The following is an 18,411-nucleotide window of genomic DNA, read 5'->3' as shown; positions in this document are numbered from 1 at the left end:
CTGGGCCCTCTTTATCTCCTCCTTGGAAAAGCATCTGCCCAGGTCCTTTGCCCATTTTTTGATTGGATCATTTGCCTTCTTGGAGTGGAGTCGAGTGAGTTCTTTATATATGTTGGAGATCAAACCTCTATCTGATGCGAATATATTTTCCCATATAGCAAGGACTCACGGACAAAACCAAAGAGGAAGATCTGAGGGAGGGACCCAGGGAGGGGGCAAGGGAAAGTGGTGGGGGGTTGGCAGAGACAAATGTATTTGAAAAAAATAAATTAAAATAAAATTTAAGAAATAAAAAAATAAAATTTTTAAAGCATTTTTATTCTATAACAGTTGTCTCAATTTTTCTGCCTTTACATTCCTCCACTTATCCCACCCCCAACCCTCTGCTCCATAGTCGATTCCCACTCCATTGTCTATGTCCATGGGTCATTCATACATGTTCTTTGTCCAATCCCTTCTCCTTCTTTCCATAATTGTCCTCTTTCCGCACAACCTCTGGTTTCTTTCAGTCTGCTCCATGTTTACATGCTTGTGGTTTATTTTGTTCATTAGTATATTTTCGTGAATTAAGTCCACTTATAGGTGAGATCATATGGTATTTCTCCTTCACCAACTGGCTTATTTCCCTTAGCATAATATTCTCCAGTTTCATCCATGTTGTGGCAAAAGTTAGGAGTTCCATCTTTCTTTCTTTTCTTTCTTTCTTTTCTTTCTCCTTTCTTTCTTTCTTTTCTTTCTTCTTTCTTTCTTCTTTCCTTCCTTCCATTTTTCTCTCTCTTCCTTCCTCCCTCCCTTCCTTCCTTCCTTAATGCAGATTGATTTTATTTATTGTTTTAAATGTTAAAGTCAATTACCAAATATTAAAAAAATTAAAACCATTATAAAGTCTCAGTAATTAAAACAACATGATACCAGCACAGAAATCATCAAGTAGGTCAGTTAATTATAATGAGAATTCTAGAAACAAATGTATATTTCTGTCTAACGATGTAATATATGATTAAATTGATATTTCAAATCAATGGGGAAAATGAGGCGTATTCAACAAATAAGGTCCATGGACCACTATTACTTGAAATAAAACAAATATAGAGCTCTCACACATTCTACAAAAAATATTCAGGTGAGTTAAAAATCAATATGTAAAATATAAGGAGTTTTAGGAAAAAATACAAACTGATATTTATCTTACCTTGAGGTAAAATATTCAAACCCCGAAGCTATAAAGTAAAATAGTAACAATTTGACTACATTAAATATTTAAGACTATATAGTAAAATACATATAAAAAAGATAAAAAGACAAGTAATAGAATGGGAAAGTATTTGCCATACATCTGAAAAAGAGTTAATCGTGGTTTTGGTATTTTTTAGGGAAAAAAAAAATTCTACAAACCATTAATCAAAAAACAGAGAAAGAATACCAAAAAGTCATTTAAAGCTTTCTAAAAATAATAGAAATAGGCAAGAAATATACAAAAACAGGTTTAGTGTCAATAAATAATAAAAAACAATTAAAAACATATCATTGTCACAACCAGATTAATACATATTAAAAAATATTGGTAACACCAACTATTGGAAGCTGTGAAAGGAACTGGGTATTCATAGATTCTATTTCTTCAACTTAAAGCAGTCCCTTCAGCTTACTTTGCAGAGCTGGTTTGATGGAGGTGTATTTTTTTAGCCTTCTTTTGTCTGGGAAACTCCCTATTTTGCCTTCCATTTTCATTGAGAGTCTTGCTGGGTAGGGCAGTCTTTGTTGAAGGCCTTTGCTTTTCATTACTTGGAATGTTTCTTGCCACTCCCTTCTGGCTTGCAGTGTTACTATTGAGAAGTCAGGTGCCAGCTATATCAGGACTCTCATGTCTTACTATCTCTTTCTCCCTTCCTGCCTTTAGGATTCTCAGTTTGTCTTTGATATTTGCCTTTTATTTTATTTTATTTTATCTTATTTTATTCTTTTATTTTTATTTTTTGTTCAAATACATTTGTCTCCACGTTCCCACCACCACTTTCCCTTGCCCCCCTCTCCCACCTCCCTCCCTCAATCTTTCTCCACTTTAGCTTTTTCCATGAGTCCTTGATATATGTTCCTTGACTTGAACATCCACTTCCCTTTCCCCGCTCACCTGTCCTTCTTTCCCTCTTGATTCTGTTGGTTTCTTTTTCTTTTTTCAATATTGCTGGCCATATATTCATTGCTTATTTGTTTTGTTGGCTAGATTCCACTTATAGATGAGATCATATGATATTTATCTTTCACCTCATGGCTTATTTCACTTAGCATAATGCCTTTTAGTTCCATCCATGCTGTTGTGAAGTATATTAGTACTTTTTTTCTTTATGAGGCGTAGTATTCCATTGTGTAAATATACAATAATTTTTTGATCCAATCATCTACTGATGGGCATTTAGGTTGCTTCCAACACTTGGCTATTGTAAATTGTGATGCTATGCACATTGCGGTACATAGGTTCTTTTGAATGGATGTTTTGGGATTCTTCAGGTATAGTCCCAGGAGGGGAATCACTGGGTCAAAAGGCAGTTCCATTTCTAGGTTTTTGAGGAAATTCCAAACTGTTTTCCACAGTGGCAGCACCAATGTGCATTCCCACCAACAGTGTACTAGTGTTCCCTTTTTTCCACAGCCTCGCCAGCACCTGTTGTTTGTGGATCTGTTTATGATGGCCATTCTGACCGAGGTAAAGTGGTGTCTCATTGTGGTTTTAATCTGCATTTCTGTAATAGGTAGTGATGTTGAGTATCCTTTCATATGTTTCTGGGCCCTCTGTATCTGTTCTTTGGAAAAGTGTCTGCCCAGGTCCTTTGCCCATTTTTTAATTGGAACGTTTGTCTTAGAGTGAAGTCATGTGAGATCTTTATATATTTGGGAGATCAAACATCTATCTGATGTATCATTGGCAAAAATATTTTCCCATACTGTTGGCTCCCTTTTCATTTTGCTGATGTTTTATTTAGCCTTGTAGAAGCTCCTTATTTTCATCAGGTCCCACTTGTTTATTTTTTCTTTCGTATCCCTTGCTTTGGAGGACATATTGGTGAAAATATTGCTGTGTGGGAAGGATATTAGAGAGTTTACTTCCTATGTTCTCCTCTAGGATTTTTATGGTGCTGTGACATATTTAAGAGTTTTATCCATCTTGAGTTTATTTTTGTGTATGCTGTCAGTTGGTGATCAAATTTTAATTTTTTGCAAGTAGCTGTCCAGCTCTCCCAACAGTATTTGTTGAAGAGACTACCTTTACTTCATTTTATGCTTCTACCCACTTTGTCAAATATTAATTAACCATAGATATATGGGTTTATTTCTGGGTTTTCTATTCTGTTCCACTGATATATGTATCTATTCTCTGTCATTATCAGATTGTTTTGAATACAGTGGCCTTGGAATATAGTATGATGTCTGGTATTGTGATCCCTCCTACTTTCTATTTATTTCTCAAAATCACTGTGGCTACTCGGGGTCATTTATGGTTCCATAAAAATTTTGAAATGTCTGTTCTCTTTCTGTGAAATACGTCATTGGTATTTTAATAAGGATGGCGTTGAATCTATAATTTCCTTTGGGTATTATGGACATTTTGATGATATTAATTCTTCCGATCCATAAACACAGTATGCACTTCCATTTATTTCTGTCTTCCTTAATTTGTTTTTCAGTGTTGTATAGTTTTCTGCATATAGGTCTTTTACCTCCTTGGTTAAATTTATTCCTAGGAACTTTATTTTTATTACTGCTATAGCAAATGATTTTTTTCCCCTGATTTCTTCTTCTTCTATTTCATTGCTGGTGTACAAAAGTGCCTTCCATTTCTGAATATTGACTATGTATCCTGCTGTTTCGCTAAATTCACTTATTAGGTTGAATAGATTTTGGTGGCATCTATGGGGTTTTCTACGTATGTTATCATGTCATCTGCCAACAATGATAGTTTTACTTCCTCCTTTCCAATTTGGGTGCCTTTTATTTCTTTTTCTTGTCTGACTGTTGTGGCTAGGACTTCCAGTAAGATGTTGAAAAGAAGTGGTGAAAGTGGACATCCTTGTCATGTTCTTGATCTTCGTGGGAAAGCGTTTAGTTTTTCCCCGCTGATGTTGATGTTGGCTGTAGGTTTTTCACATACGGCCTTTATTACATTGAGGTATGCCCCTATTTATTACCATTTTGCTGAGTGTTTTTTTTTCATAAATGGGTGTTGTAACTTATTGAATTTTTTTTCTGCATCTATTGAGTTGATCATGTGGTTTTTTTGTCTTTTATTTATGCGATGTATTACATTTATTGATTTTTCATATATTGAACCATCCTTGCATTACTGAGATGAATCTCAATCATGATGGACGATCTTTATAATGTATTGCTGGATAGAGTTTGCCAATATTTTGTTGAGGATTTTAGCGTCTACATTCATCAGTGATATTGCCTGTAGTTTTCTTTCTTTGTAGCATCTTTATCTGGTTTTGGGATTTGGGTGATGCTGGCCTCATAAAAAAAGTTTGGGAGTCTTCCCTCCTCTTGGATTATTTGGAATAGTCTGAGAAGGACAGGGATTAACTGTTCCTTAAATAGTTTATAAAATTATCCTGTTAAACCATCCAACCAAGGGCTTTAGTGTGCCGGGAGTTTCTTGATTACTGCTTCTAAATGTCCAGGTGCTATCGGTCTGCTCAGGCTTTCTGCTTCCTCTTCAATCAGTGATGGGAAATTTTATTTTTTAGAAATTTGTCCATTTCATTGAGGTTTTCAAATTTCTTGGCATATAATTGTTCATAGTAGTTTCTGACAATCATTTTTCTTTCAGTGGTATCAGTTGTTATTTCTCCTCTTTCATTTCTGATATTATTAATTTGGGTCCTCTCCCTTTTTTTCTTGATGAGTCTGCTTAAAGGCTTGTCAATTTTATTTATTTTTTCAAAGAACCAGCTTCTGGATTGGTTGATCCTCTGAATTGTTCTTTTTGTCTCTACGTCATTCAGTTCTGCTCTAATCTTGAGTATTTCCTTCCTTCTAATTGCTCTGGGATTTATTTGTTGTTGTTTCTCCAGTTCTTGAAGATGTAGTGTTAGGTCTTTTATTTGAAATGTTTCTCTCTTTTTAGGTAACCCTGTATTTCTATGAACTTCCCTCTCAGGACTGCCTTTGCTGAGTCTCATAGGTTTTGTACTATTGTCTGTTCATTTTCATTTGTTTCCAGAAAATTTTTTATTTCTTCTCTTATTTCATTATTGACCCATTCATTTTTTAATAATCTACTGTTCAGTCTCCATGAATTTGCAAGTTTTTGAGGTTTCTCTTTGAGGCTGATCTCTTTTCAAGCCCATGTGGTCCAAGAAAAAGTTTGGTATTATTTCAATTTTCCTGAATTTGCTGAGGCTTGCTTTGTGTCTTATCATGTGTTCTATCTTTGAAAAACTGCCATGAGTGTTAGAAAAGAATGTGTATTTTGCTTCGTTGGGATGTAAGGTTCTATATATGTCAGTTAACTCTATTTGATTCAGTGTGTCATTCAGCCCCACAATATCCTTATTGATGTTTTGTTTGGAAGATCTGTCTATGTTTGATGGTGGGGTGTTGAAATCCCCTACTATCAGTGTGTTGCTGTCCATATCTTTTTGAAGTCATCCAAGATTTTCCTTACATAATTTGGTGCTCCTTTGTTTGGTGCATATAAGTTTACAATGTTTATGTCTTCTTGATAGATTCTCCCTTTAAGTATTATAAAGGGCCCCTCTTGGTCCCTTTTTATGGCTTTTGTTTTGAAATCTATTTTGTCTGATATAAGTATTGCTACCTCTGCCTTCTTCTCTTGCCCATTTGCTTGGAATATTTTTTTTTCATCTCTTTACTTTCAAACTGTGTAGGTCTTTTGCTCCGAGGTGGGTCTCTTGTAGGCAGGATATGTGTGGGTCATGATTTCTTATCCATTCAGCTATCCTGTGTCTTTTGATTAGGGCATTTAGTCCATTTACACGGAGAGGTATTACTGATAGAAACCTATTCATTTTTTCTCTTTGTACCTGTGTTTTTCTCTTTCTCACTTTTTTCCTTCATCTTCTTATACCAGTTCCTTTAGCACATCTCGTCATGCTGCTTTGGTAGAGTTGTATTCTTTTAGCCTTCTTTTGTCTGGGAAACTCTTTATTTCCCCTTCTTTTTTCACTGAGAGCTTTGCTGGATAGAGTAGGCTTCATTGTAGGCCCTTGCTTTTCATGACTTGGAATATTTGTTGCTTTTCCTTTCTGGCTTGTAGTGTTTCTGTTGAGAAATCAGCTCCTAACCTTATAGGGTCCTCCTTGTATGTTACTCCTTGTTTCTTCCTTGCTGCCTTTAGGATTCTTTCTTTGTCTCTGATATTTGTCATTTTAATGATGATGTGTATTGAAGTGGGCCTCCTTGAGTTCCTCTTATTTGGCACCCTCTCTGCTTTCTGGACCTGTGAGACTTTTTCTCTCCTCAAATTAGGGAAGTTTTTCATCATTACTTTTTCAAACAGGTTTTCTACCCCTTGCTTCTCTTCTTCTCGTTCTGGTATCCCTATTATGTGGATATTTTTACGTTTCAGGTTGTCCTGCATTTCCCTAAATGCCTCTTCATTCTTTTTGAGTCTCTTTTCAATTTCCTCCTCTTACTAGGAGCTTTTTTCTACCTTGGGCTCCAGCTCTCTGATTCGATCCTCTGCTTCTTCTAGTCTGCTTTTGATTCCTTCTACTGTGTTCTTCAATTCAGAAATGGTATTATTAATTTCCTCTTGTCTCATTGATAATTTCTATGTCCTTTTTCATGTTGATATAATTTGTGGTAAGTTCCTCATAGTTTCCCTGTAGTTTCTCATAATTCTCTTTGAGCTCCCTGAACTCATTGAGCTTCCTTTTAACCTTTGTTTTGAATTTACTATTTGATAGTTTACTAGCCTTTATTTCATTTAGCACTCTCTGTCGGGATTCCTCCCTTCTGCTTTTTTGAGGGGGTGGTTCTTTTCCTTCCCATTATTCATGAGCCTCTTCTTTTTTCTTCTGCTTCTTCAATTGATCTGCTTTTATTTCCTGACTTTGTGGTGTGACCTCCTATGGTAGTAGACCTGTCTTGTTCTTTTCTTTTCTTTCTGGGTCTGCTTCTATGATGTCAGATGTTAACCTTGTCTGACCATCGGCAGTCTGTTTGAGCCTTCCAGGAATCTTCTGTCTGTGTCTGCCTCTTGCAACTGTTAATCTAGTAACTCTGCCCTTAACCGTCAGGCTTAGACTCCACAGGGTGAGGCTGTGCCTCTGGAGCGGGGTGTTATTGTGTCCTTACACACTGCTGCCACTCAGGAGAGTAGCCTGTCTGAGGAATACGGACACCATGGAATTGGTAAGGAGTCAGCACCGGGATCCCCCCGCCACTTATTACTTTAGTTCTCTACCCAAGACCTCTGTTTCCAGTCTCTCATCAAGAGACTCTAGGCAGCTCTGTGTCCCCTTTGTCCATGGACTTCTATCTCTGCCTGCTGCATTGCACTCAGCACCCAGGCCTGCGTGCAAGTCCTGGGCAGAGTGCCCTCAGGGCAGGGGCATGGTTTCCTTTCCCTCTGCTGCCTCTTTGATGTCGCGGCCTGCCTATGCAAAGTGTAAACTGCCGAATGTAGAAGGAGTGAGCTCCAGGGATCCATGGCTACTCTGTCAGTTCTCTCCCCATTGCCTCTGTCTCCAGTCTCTCTTCAAGCATGTCTTTATGTAGCTCTGTGTCCCCCTTGGCCAGGGATCCACTATCTTTGCCAGCCACTCTGCACTCAGTACTCAGGCCCACACACGCAAGTCCTGCGTGGAATTTGCTGAAGGCAGGTTACTGATTCCTTTATGACTGAGTGAGAAGGAAGCTATGGAGTGGGTGGTGAGTTATCACCAGGGCCCTTCTAGCCACCGTCTCAGTTTTCTTTACAAAATTTTTCTCATCAGTATTTCCTCAGGCCCAAGCCCACTTTGCTCCTGCCTCTGTCCAGAGACCAAGGAAGGCAGCTGCCACTGCAAATTTTTGCATTGGCCGTTTAAACCTCTCTTTGCACCTCCAGCTGCCTGTCTGTGGAAGGGAGCACCACTGTACTTTTCTCGGTTGTCTTTTGTCTGTGTGCTTTTTGGGGGTTCAGATATTGTAGTCTAGGGGTCCCTGCTTATGATTCTGACTCTGTTCTTCTTAGGGGGATCCAACTGGCCATTTCAATGTCCCTCTGGTGCTGGTGCCCGTGGGTTCCCAGCCCATTCTCTCAAGCCTCCACCACACTTCTCACCCATTAGGATGTGTGAACGTCGATTCCACTGTCTGTCTGTGGTTCCAAGGTTCTTCTCTCTCTATCATTCCATTGTTTTCCAGGTGAGCTCTCCACAATTTAGTTGCAATTCCCGATTGGTCCTAGGCAGAGGTCAGTGTGACTTCCACTCACTCCGCCATATTCACATAGCGATATTTGCCATTTTAATGATGATGTGTCTTGGAGTGGGCCTCATTGAGTTCCTCTTGAATGTGACCCTCTGTGCTTCCCGGACTTGTGTGACTTTTTCTCTCCTCCAATTAGGGAAGTTTTCCATCATGACTTTTTCAAACAGGTTCTCTATCCCTTCCTCATCTTCTTCTCTTTCTGGTATCCCTATCATATGGATATTATTACGTTACAGTTTATCGTGCATTACCTTAAATGCCTCTTTATTCTTTTTGAGTCTTTTTCATTTTCTTGCTCTTTCTGGGAAGTTTATTCTACCTTGTCCTCTAGCTTGCTGATTCAATCTTCTGCTTCATCTAGCCTGCTTTTGATTCCTTCTACAGTGTTCCTCAACTCAAAAGTTGTATTCTTCATTTCCTCTTGTCTCTTATTGATAGTTTCTATGTCCTTTTTCATGCTGATATAGTTTCCAGTAAGATCCTTGTATTTTCCCTGTTATTTTTGGTAATTCTCTCTGAGCTCACTGTGCTCATTACGCTTCCTTAGAACCATTGTTTGTAACTCAATATCTGATAGTTCACTTGCCTCTATTTCATTTAGTTCTCTTTATAGGAATTCTTACTTTCCCTTTGAGTGGGGGTTATTTGTTTGTTTTCTCATTATTTGTGGGACTATTCTTTTTTTGTTTCTGTTGCTTAAATTGCTCTGAGTTGACTTCCTTAGTTTATGGTGTGAACTTCTATGGTAGGAGACCATTGTTTTTCTTTCTTTATGAATCTTCCTCTGATGATGTCAAATGTTGTCCTTGTCTGAACTCAGGCAGTCTGTTCGAGACTTTCAGGAATCTTCTCATTGTGGCTGACTCTTTCAGCTGTTAATCTAGTTGCTCTCCACTCTGCAGGCAGGCTTAGACAGCTTAGACAGGAGGGGCCGAGCCCTTCCTGGTGTTGAGGTTATTGTGTCCTCTCATGCTGCTGCCGCTCAGGGAGTGGTCTGTGCCTGAGCAAGATGGCTGCTGCCATATGGGTGATGAGTCAACACCAAGATCCTGCCGTTTACTCTCAGTGCTCTCCCCAAAGCCTCCTTACCCAGTCTCTTCTTAGGCATCTCAAGCCCACTCTGCTCCCGCCTTTGCTGCAGACAAGGGTGAATAGCTGCAAATAATAATTTATGCAATGGCCTTTTAAACAGCTTTTTGTGTCTCCAGCCGCCTGTCTCTGGCAGAGAGCAACTCTGCTGCTTTTCTTAGCTGGCTGTTTTCTGTGTACTTTTTTGGCTCTGGTTCCATAGGCTGGATATCCCTGCTTATGGTTTAGACCATGCCCTTCTCAGAGTGATCCATTTGGCCCTTTCAATATCCCTCTGGTGCTGCCATGCATCTGCACCCTGCCTGTCTTCTTGAGTTTCTGCTGCACTTCTTACCAGTTAGATTGTACTAAAGGTGTTTCTTCTGTCTCCAAGGTTATAAGGCTCCTCTCTTGCTATTGTTCTGTTGTTTGTTCCATGTGATTTCTCCACAATTTAGTTGTAATTCCATATGGGTAGGGAGGAGATCAATGTGACTTCCACTCATTCCTCTGCCATCTTGATTCTCTTCTCACTTGATTTTAAAAATAATTTTTAAATTTTCAATTGCATTTTACATATTATATTAGTTTCAGGTATACAACAAACTGATTAGACATACAACTTACTTAGTCATCACCTTGATAGACCTGGGACACATCTGACAACATACACAGTTATTACAATATTTAAATTTGTTGTTTTTAAGCCATCCAGTTTGTGGTACTTTGTTATGGCACCCCTAGAAATCTGATTCATTGTTTGGACTAAAGAACTTTGGAAATTTCTGCCCTAATGAGTATTTAAACTATACATCAAGTTAACAGATTTCTCTATAAGTACTATAGCCAAGATCTCACTAGAATTCTACTAACTCCCAATGAAGGGCTAGGAACTACTCATAATGAGCAAGGCGCTCATTTCAATTCTCAGAGCACACAACACCGTGCTCCTGAAGAAGGCATTCAATGTTACTTCCACCTAGCAGTTGGTTTGACAGGCATAATCAGAACCATTTTCACATACATTTGTCACCACGCCTTTCCCCTGCCACACCCACCCGCAACTCTCCCCTTCGATCCTTCCCCACCTTGGCTTTGTCCATGTGACCTTCACACCTGTTCCTTGATCTGACCCATCTCCTTCACCTCCTGACTACCCCATTCCATCCCTCCCATCCCTGTTGGTTTCTCCTTTATTTCAATGTTGTTGGCCATATTCCCTTGCATGCTTTTTTTGCTGATTAGATTCCACTTATGGGGGAGATGACAGAGTATTTCTCCCTCATTGCCTGCCTTATTTCACTTAGCATAATACTCTCCAGATCTATCCATGCTGTAGTGAACGGTGGTGGCTCTTTCTTTCTTTCTCCTGCATAGTATTCCATTGTGTAAATGTACCACTGTTTTTTGATCCACTCATTTACTGATCAGCACTTAGGTTGCTTCCAACACTTGGCTATTGTCTGTTGTGCTATTATGAACATTGGTGTGCATAGGTGCATTTGAATTGGTGTTTTGGGATTCATAGGGTATAATCCAAGCAGGGGAATCTCTGGTTCAAAAGGCAGTTCCATTTTTAGCTTTCTAAGAAGATTCCAAATTGTTTTCCACAGTGGCTGCACCAGTCTGCATTCCCACCAACAGTGTACTAGGGTTCCCTTTTCTCCATAGCCTTGAAAACACCCATTGTTAGTTCATTTATTTATGATGGCCATTCTGACGGGTGTGAAATGGTATCTCATTGTGGTTTCACTTGCATTTCTCAGATGGCTAGTGTTGATGACCAACCTTTCAAATCTCCCTGGGCCCTGTGTTTGTCCTCCTTGGAGAAGTGCTTGTTGAGGCACTTTGCCCATTTGTTAGATTGTTTGTCATTCTGAAGTGGAACTATGTGAGTTCCTTCCATATTTTGGAGATGAAACTCCTGTCGGAAGTATCATTGGCAAATATATTTTCCCATACGATTGGCTTCCTTTTAATTTTGGTGATGTTTTCTTTAGCTATGCAGAAGCTTCTTATTTTAATTAAGTCTCATTTATTTTTTTCCCTTATGTCCCTTGCTCTAGGGGGCAGATTGGTGAAAATATTGCTGTGTTGGATATCTGAGAGTTTCCTATCTATGTTCTCCCCTAGGATGTTTATGGTGTCGCAAATTATATTTACGTCTTCTATCCATCTTGAGTTTACTTTTGTGTATGATGTCAGCTGGTGGTGGAATTTCATTTTCTTGCATCTAGATGTCCAGCTCTCCCAATACCACTTGTTAAAGGGGTTATTTCTACTACATTTTATGCTTCTGCACGCTTTATCAAATATTAATTGACCATATAGATTTGGGTTTATTTCTGGGCTCCCTATTCTGTTCCATTGATCTATGTGTCAGTCCTTATGCAGTACCAAGCTGTTTTCATTACAGTGTCTTTGTAATATAGTTTGATATAAGGTATTGTGACCCTCCTACTTTGCTTTTCTTTCTCAAAATTGCTGTGGCTATTCAGGGTCATTTATGGTTTCATATAAAATTTTGAAATGTTTGTTCTATATCTGTGAAATACGTCGTTGATATTTTAATAGGGATTCCGTTCAACCTATAAATTACTTTGGGTAGTGTGGGCATTTTGATGATGTTAATTCTTCCAATCCATGAACATGGTATATGCTTCCATTTATTTATGGCTTCTGTAATTTCTTTCTTCAATGTTTTATAGTTTTTTGCATACACGAATTTTAACTCCTTGGTAAAGTTTACTCCAAGGTACTTTATTTTTCTTGTTGAGATAGAAAAGGGGACTTTTTTCCTGATTACTGATTTTGATATTTCATTTTTAGTAAACAAAAAAGCCTTCAATTTCTCAATATTGACTTTGTATCCTGCTGTTTTGCCAAATTCACTTATTAGGTTGAGTAGTCTTTTGGAGGTATTTATGGTGTTAACCATGTACACAACCATGTTATCTGCAAACAATGATAGTTTTACTTTCTTGTATACAATTTGGATGCTTTTGATTTCTTTTTATTGTCTGATAGCTGTGGCTAGTATTTCCAATACTATGTTAAATAGAAGTGGTGAAAGAGGACATCCTTGTCTTGTTCCTGATATTAGTGGGGAAGCTTTTAGTTTTTGCCCATAGAGTATAAGGTTACCTGTAGGTTTTGCTTATATGGCATTTTTTATATTGAGGTATGCCCCCTTTATTCTTACTTTGCTGAGTGTTTTTTTATCATAAACAGGTGCTGTACCTTATCTATTACTTTTTCTGCATCTATTGAGATGATCGTGTTGCTTTTGCCTTTAGTTTTGTTTATGTGATGTATTATGTTTATTGACACATATATCAAACCATCCTTGCATCCCTGGGATCAGTCCCACTTGACCATGGTGGATGACCTTTTCAATGTATTGCTGGATATGGTTATCCAATATTTTGTTGAGGATTTTAGCATCTATGTTCATCAGTGATATTAGCCTGTAGTTTTATTTCTAGGTTGTGTCTATATCTGGTTAAGGGACTACAATTATGCTGGCCTTATAAAAAGAGTTTGGGAATCTTCCCTTATCTTGGATCTTTTGGAATAGTCTGTGAAGGATAGGGGTAACCTCTTAATTAAATGTTTTATAAATTTCTCCTTTGAAACCCTCCTGTCCAGTGGTTTGTGTGCCAGGAGTTTTTGATTACTGCTGCAATTTCACCAGCTATTATCAGTCTGTTTAGGTTTTCTTCTTCTTCTTCATCCAGTGTTGGAAGGTTATTTTCTAGAAGTTTGTCCAGTTCATCGAGGTTTTCAATTTTCTTAGCGTATAATTGTTAATAGTAATTTCTTACATTCTTATGTATTTCTGTGGTATTGGTTGCTATTTCTCCTCTTTCATTTCTGATATCATTTATTTGGGGCCTCTCCCTTTTTTTCTTGATGAATCTGTTTAAAGTCTTGTCCATTTCTTTTATCTTCTCAAAGAACCAGCTTTTAGATTTGTTGATCCTTTGAGTCGTTCTTTTAGTCTCCATGTCATTCAACTCTGCTCTGATTCTGAATTTTTGATTTCTTCTACTGGCTCTGGGCCTTATTTGTGGTTGTTTCTGCAGTTATTGAAGATGTAGGGTTAGGTCACTCATTTGAAATGTTTCTCTTTTTAAGGAAGGTCTGTATTGATATGAACTTCACACTCAGGACTGCCTTCTTTGTGTCCCATAGGTTTTGAATTGTAGTCTGTTCATTTTCATTTTTTCTAGAAACTTTTTGATATCTTCTTTGATCTCAATATTTACCCATTCATTGTTTAATAGTGTAATATTCAGTCTCCATAAGTTTTAATGCTTTTGCGTTTTTCCCTTGATTGATTTCTAGTTTTAAGCCATTATGGTCTGAGAAAATGCTTGTTATGATTTTGAAGTTCCGGCATTTTTTAAGGCATATTTTATGTCCTATCATGGGGTCTATCTTTGAAAATGTTCCATGTGTATTTGAAAAGAATGTGTATTTTGCTTCTTAAGGATGAAAGGTTCGATATATGTCAGTTAAGTGCATTTCATCCAATACATTGTTCAGTTCCAAAATATTCTTGTTGATGTTTTGTTTGGAAGATCTAATCCATTTTTTACAGTGGGATGTTAAAATCTTCTACTATCATTGTGGTGCTTTGCTTGTCTTTCATGAACTCCTCCAAGAAACATTGTATATATTTGGGTGCTCCTATTTTGGGTACATATCAGTTTACAATGTCTTCTTGGTGGATTCTTCCTTTGAGTATTACAAAGCGTCCTTCTGGAGGTCTTTTTATGGCCTTTGTTTTGAAATCTATTTTGTCTGGTATAAGTAGTGACAAAACTGTTTTTTTTTTTTTCCCCTGTTGATTTTCTTGGAATTTTTTTCCATCTTTTTTCTTTCAGTCTCTGTAGTTCCTTTGTTCTGGGGTTGGTGTCTTGAAGGTAGTATATGTGTGGGTCATGTTTTCTTATCCATTCAACTATCGTATGTTTTTTGATTGAGGAATTTCATCCATCACATTTAAAGTTATTATTGATAGACACATTGATTTTTTCTGTCTGTACCTGTCTTCTTCTCTTCCTCACTCTTTATCTTCTTTAACTAGTCCCTTTAGCATATCTTGTAATGTCAGATTGGTGGAGGTGTATTCTTTTAGCTTTCTTTTGTACAGGAAACTCCTTATTTCAGTTTCCATCTTAATTGAGAATGTTGTCGGGTAGAGCAGTATTGGCTGCACATCCTTGCTTTTCATGACTTGGAATATTTCCTGTCATTCTCTTCTGGCTTGAAGAGTTTCTGTTGAGAAGCTAGCTGCCAGTTATATTGGGGCTTCCTTGTATGTTACTGCTTGTTTCTCCCTTTCTGCATTTAAGAGTCTCTCTTTTTCTTTGGCATTTGCCCTTTTAATGATAATGTATCTTGCAGTGGGCCTCACTGTGTTCATCTTAAATGGGACTCTCTGTGCTTCCTGACTTGCGTGACTTTTTCTCTCCTCCAATTATGGAACTTATACATCATTACTTTTTCAAACATGTTTTCTATCCCTTGTTTCTCTTATCCTTCTTGTATCACTATTATATGGGTATTATTACATTTCAGGTTGTCCTGCATTTCTTTAAATGTCTCTTCTCTCTTTTTGATTCTTTCTTCATTTTCTTACTCTTTCTGGAAATTTTTTTCTACCTTTTCCCCCAGCTCACTCATTCAATCCTCTGCTTCATTGAGTTTGCTTTTATTCCTTCTACTGCGTTCTTCAATTCAGAAATGGTATTCTTAATTTCCTCTTGCCTTTTATCGATAGTTTCCATGTCTTTTTTCATGCCAATATAGTTTCCAATAAGTTCTTCATAGTTTCCCTGTAGTTTTTTGTAATTCTCTTTGAGCTCACTGCACTTCCTTAGAACTGTTCTACTGGACTCATTATCTGATGGTTTACTCGCCTCTATTTCATTTAATTCTCTTTCTGGGAATTGCACCTTTCACTTTCACTTGGGAGGTGTCTCTTTTTCTTCCCAATATTTGTGAGACTCTTTTCTTTTGCTTCTGCTTCTTATATTGCTCGGTCTTGACTTCCTGAATTTTTAGTGTGAACTATGGTAGGAGACTGCTTTCTTTTTCTTTATTTCTGGATCCGTCTCTGATGATATCAGCTGTTGACCCCACCTGACCTTAGGCACTCTTTAAGAGAATGCAAGAATTTACTGTCTGTGTAGGGCTCCTCCAGTTGTAATCTAGTCAATATGCCCTCAACAGTCAGGGCAAGGCTAAGTCCCTCCTGTGGGTGCGATATTGTGTCCTTTTATGCTGCTGCCACTCAGGGGAGTAGTCTGCTTGAACAATTTGGCTCCTACCATATGAGGAGGAGTCAGTACTAGGGTCCTCATGGCTACTCCCTCAGTTCTCACCCCAATGCCTTCATCACCAGACTTTCGTCAAGAGTCTCTAGACCACTCTGAATTTCCTTTAACCTGGAATTTGTTACTGCTACTCAGTACTCAGCACCCAGGCCTGTGCCACGCATGGCCTGGGCTGAGCCTCCTGGAGGCAGGGCTATTGTGTCCCCTCATGCTTCTGCTGCTCAGGTGGAATGGTCTACATGAGCAGGATGGCTGCTCCCATATGGGGGAGGATATCTGGGATCATTTTCTCTAAAGAAGTCTATGCTATTTCATTTAGTGATAATCATTTGACAATGAATGGTCTGAGTTTTTTGTTCTAAGAGTGTATTTTCATTTTAAATATATATTTGTGGAATATAGGATACTAGCTCAGCCATTAACTTATTTTAATACTTTAGTAATTTCCTTTTAGTGTGTTCTGGCTTGCATTATTTCTTTTAAGTCACTTTATGGTTTCTCATTTGAAGCTAATTATTTCATGGATTTTTTTTCTTAAAGATTTAATTGGTTTATTTATAGAGAGTGGGGAATGGAGGGAGTAAGAGGAGAGAAACACTGGTGTGAGAGAAACATAGATTGGTTGCCTCTTGCATGCTTCCAACTGGGGACCTGTCACACAACCCTGGCATATGCCCTAGCTAGAAATAAACTGGTGACCTTTCATTTCACAGCCTGGTGTTCAATACTCTGAGCCACATCAACCAGGATAATTTCCTGGATGTTTTAATGTTTTTCTATTTGCTCTTATATATACCAATTTCTCTGTGGTATACGTCTAAGTGTGGTTTTATTTCTAACTCATCTGCTTGAGGACTGTAGAGCTTTTAATCTTTTATCTTATAATGAGATTTTATCTTATTAATTTTTGAAAATTCTTAGTCATTATTTCTTCAAATATTACTTCTGATCTATTCCTGCTTTCCCATCTAGGATTCCAATTGCAAGGGTATTTTTTCACCATTTCCCATGTATCTCTTATGCTACTTTGTTTCATCTTTTTTGCTCCCTGCGTTTCAGCCTGTCAATTTTAAATGATTTAATAAAATTTTCTATTTCATTAATTGTATATCCTGTTGAATCTAACCTGCTATTAAATCTACGTGTTTAGTTATTTCCTTTAATTATTCTATTATACAGATACATAATTACTGTTTTGTTATTTTTATATTTTTTTTCTGATAAAAGCTCATGTTATCACCTATTTTTTTAAAGATTTTGTTTATTTATTTTAGAGAGAGGGGAAGGGAGAAAGAGAGGGAGAGAAACATCAATGTATGGATACCTCTTGTGTGCCCCCTACTGGGGCCCTGGCCCACAAACCACGCATGTGCCCTGATTGGGAATTGAACCAGTGATCCTTTGGTTCACAGGCCAGAACTCAATCCACTAAGTCACATCATTCAGGGCTATATTGTTAAATATATTAACCACCATTATTTACATGTCCATGCCTGATAGCTTCAAAAAATGGGGATACTCATGAATCTGTTTCTTTTTTTTTTTCATTGCATCCTGTGTGTTGGTATACTTAGTAATGTTTTTTCCAGTGCCATATAGTGTGAATAAAAAAAATATAGAGAGAGGCTCTGGGTCCTGTTTGATTTTTTTTTTTCAGTGAAAATTCACATCATATACTGGTAGGCAAATAAGATGGGGGTAAACAATGTTGATCAGTATATCGGGAATATGGCAGAGTAGTGAGCAGAGGTCACACTGACCTACTCCCAGGACCAAACTCGAATTGCAGCTAAATTGTGGAGAAATCACCTGGAAAACAACAGAATGATAGTGAGAGAGGAGCCTTGGAGACTTGGACAGACAATGGAATTGGCTTTCACACAACCTAGCATGAGAGAAGTGTGGTGGAGGCTTAAGAGGGTGGGCTGTGCACCCACAGACACCAGCACCAGAGGGATATTGAAACAGCCAATTGGATCACCCTAAGAAGAACAGGCTCTGAATAATAAGCGGGGAACTCTAGCCTACAGCATCAGAACCTAAAAAAAGCACAAAGACAAAAGATAGCGTGTAAAAGCATAGTGGTGCTCTCTATCAGAAACAGACACAAAGAGACTTTTAAAGGGCCAATGCAAAAATTTGCAAAGGTAACCACCTTCCTTGGCCTCTGAGAAGAGGTGGGAGCAGAGTGGGCTGGAGCCTGAGGAAAGATTGGCGAGGAAATCTTGGGGGAGAGAACTGAGACAGTAGCCCACAGGGGCCCAGTGATGATTCACCTCCCACTCCACAGCTTCCATTCTTGCTCAAACATAAAGGACACAATAGCCTCACCCTCAGGACACTCTGTCTTGGCCAAGAGTTGTGTGCAAGACCTGGAAGCTGAGTGCAGAGTGGGCAGCACAGAAAGTGGATCCCTGGCTAAGGCGGACACAGAGCTGTCTAGAAATACTTGAAGAGAGACTGGAGACAGAGGCATTGGGGTGGGAACTGCAGGAGTAGCTGGGGGTTTCCCCGTCTGACCCCTTCCCCATTATGCAGTCTTCATCTTGCTCAGGCAGGTGAT

Source organism: Pteronotus mesoamericanus, unplaced genomic scaffold, assembly GCF_021234165.1.
Source record: "Pteronotus mesoamericanus isolate MK-2021 breed Mesoamerican mustached bat unplaced genomic scaffold, CSHL_Meso_final scaffold_12, whole genome shotgun sequence".
Taxonomy (NCBI): Eukaryota; Metazoa; Chordata; class Mammalia; order Chiroptera; family Mormoopidae; genus Pteronotus; species Pteronotus mesoamericanus.
This window is presented reverse-complemented; position numbering follows the sequence as displayed.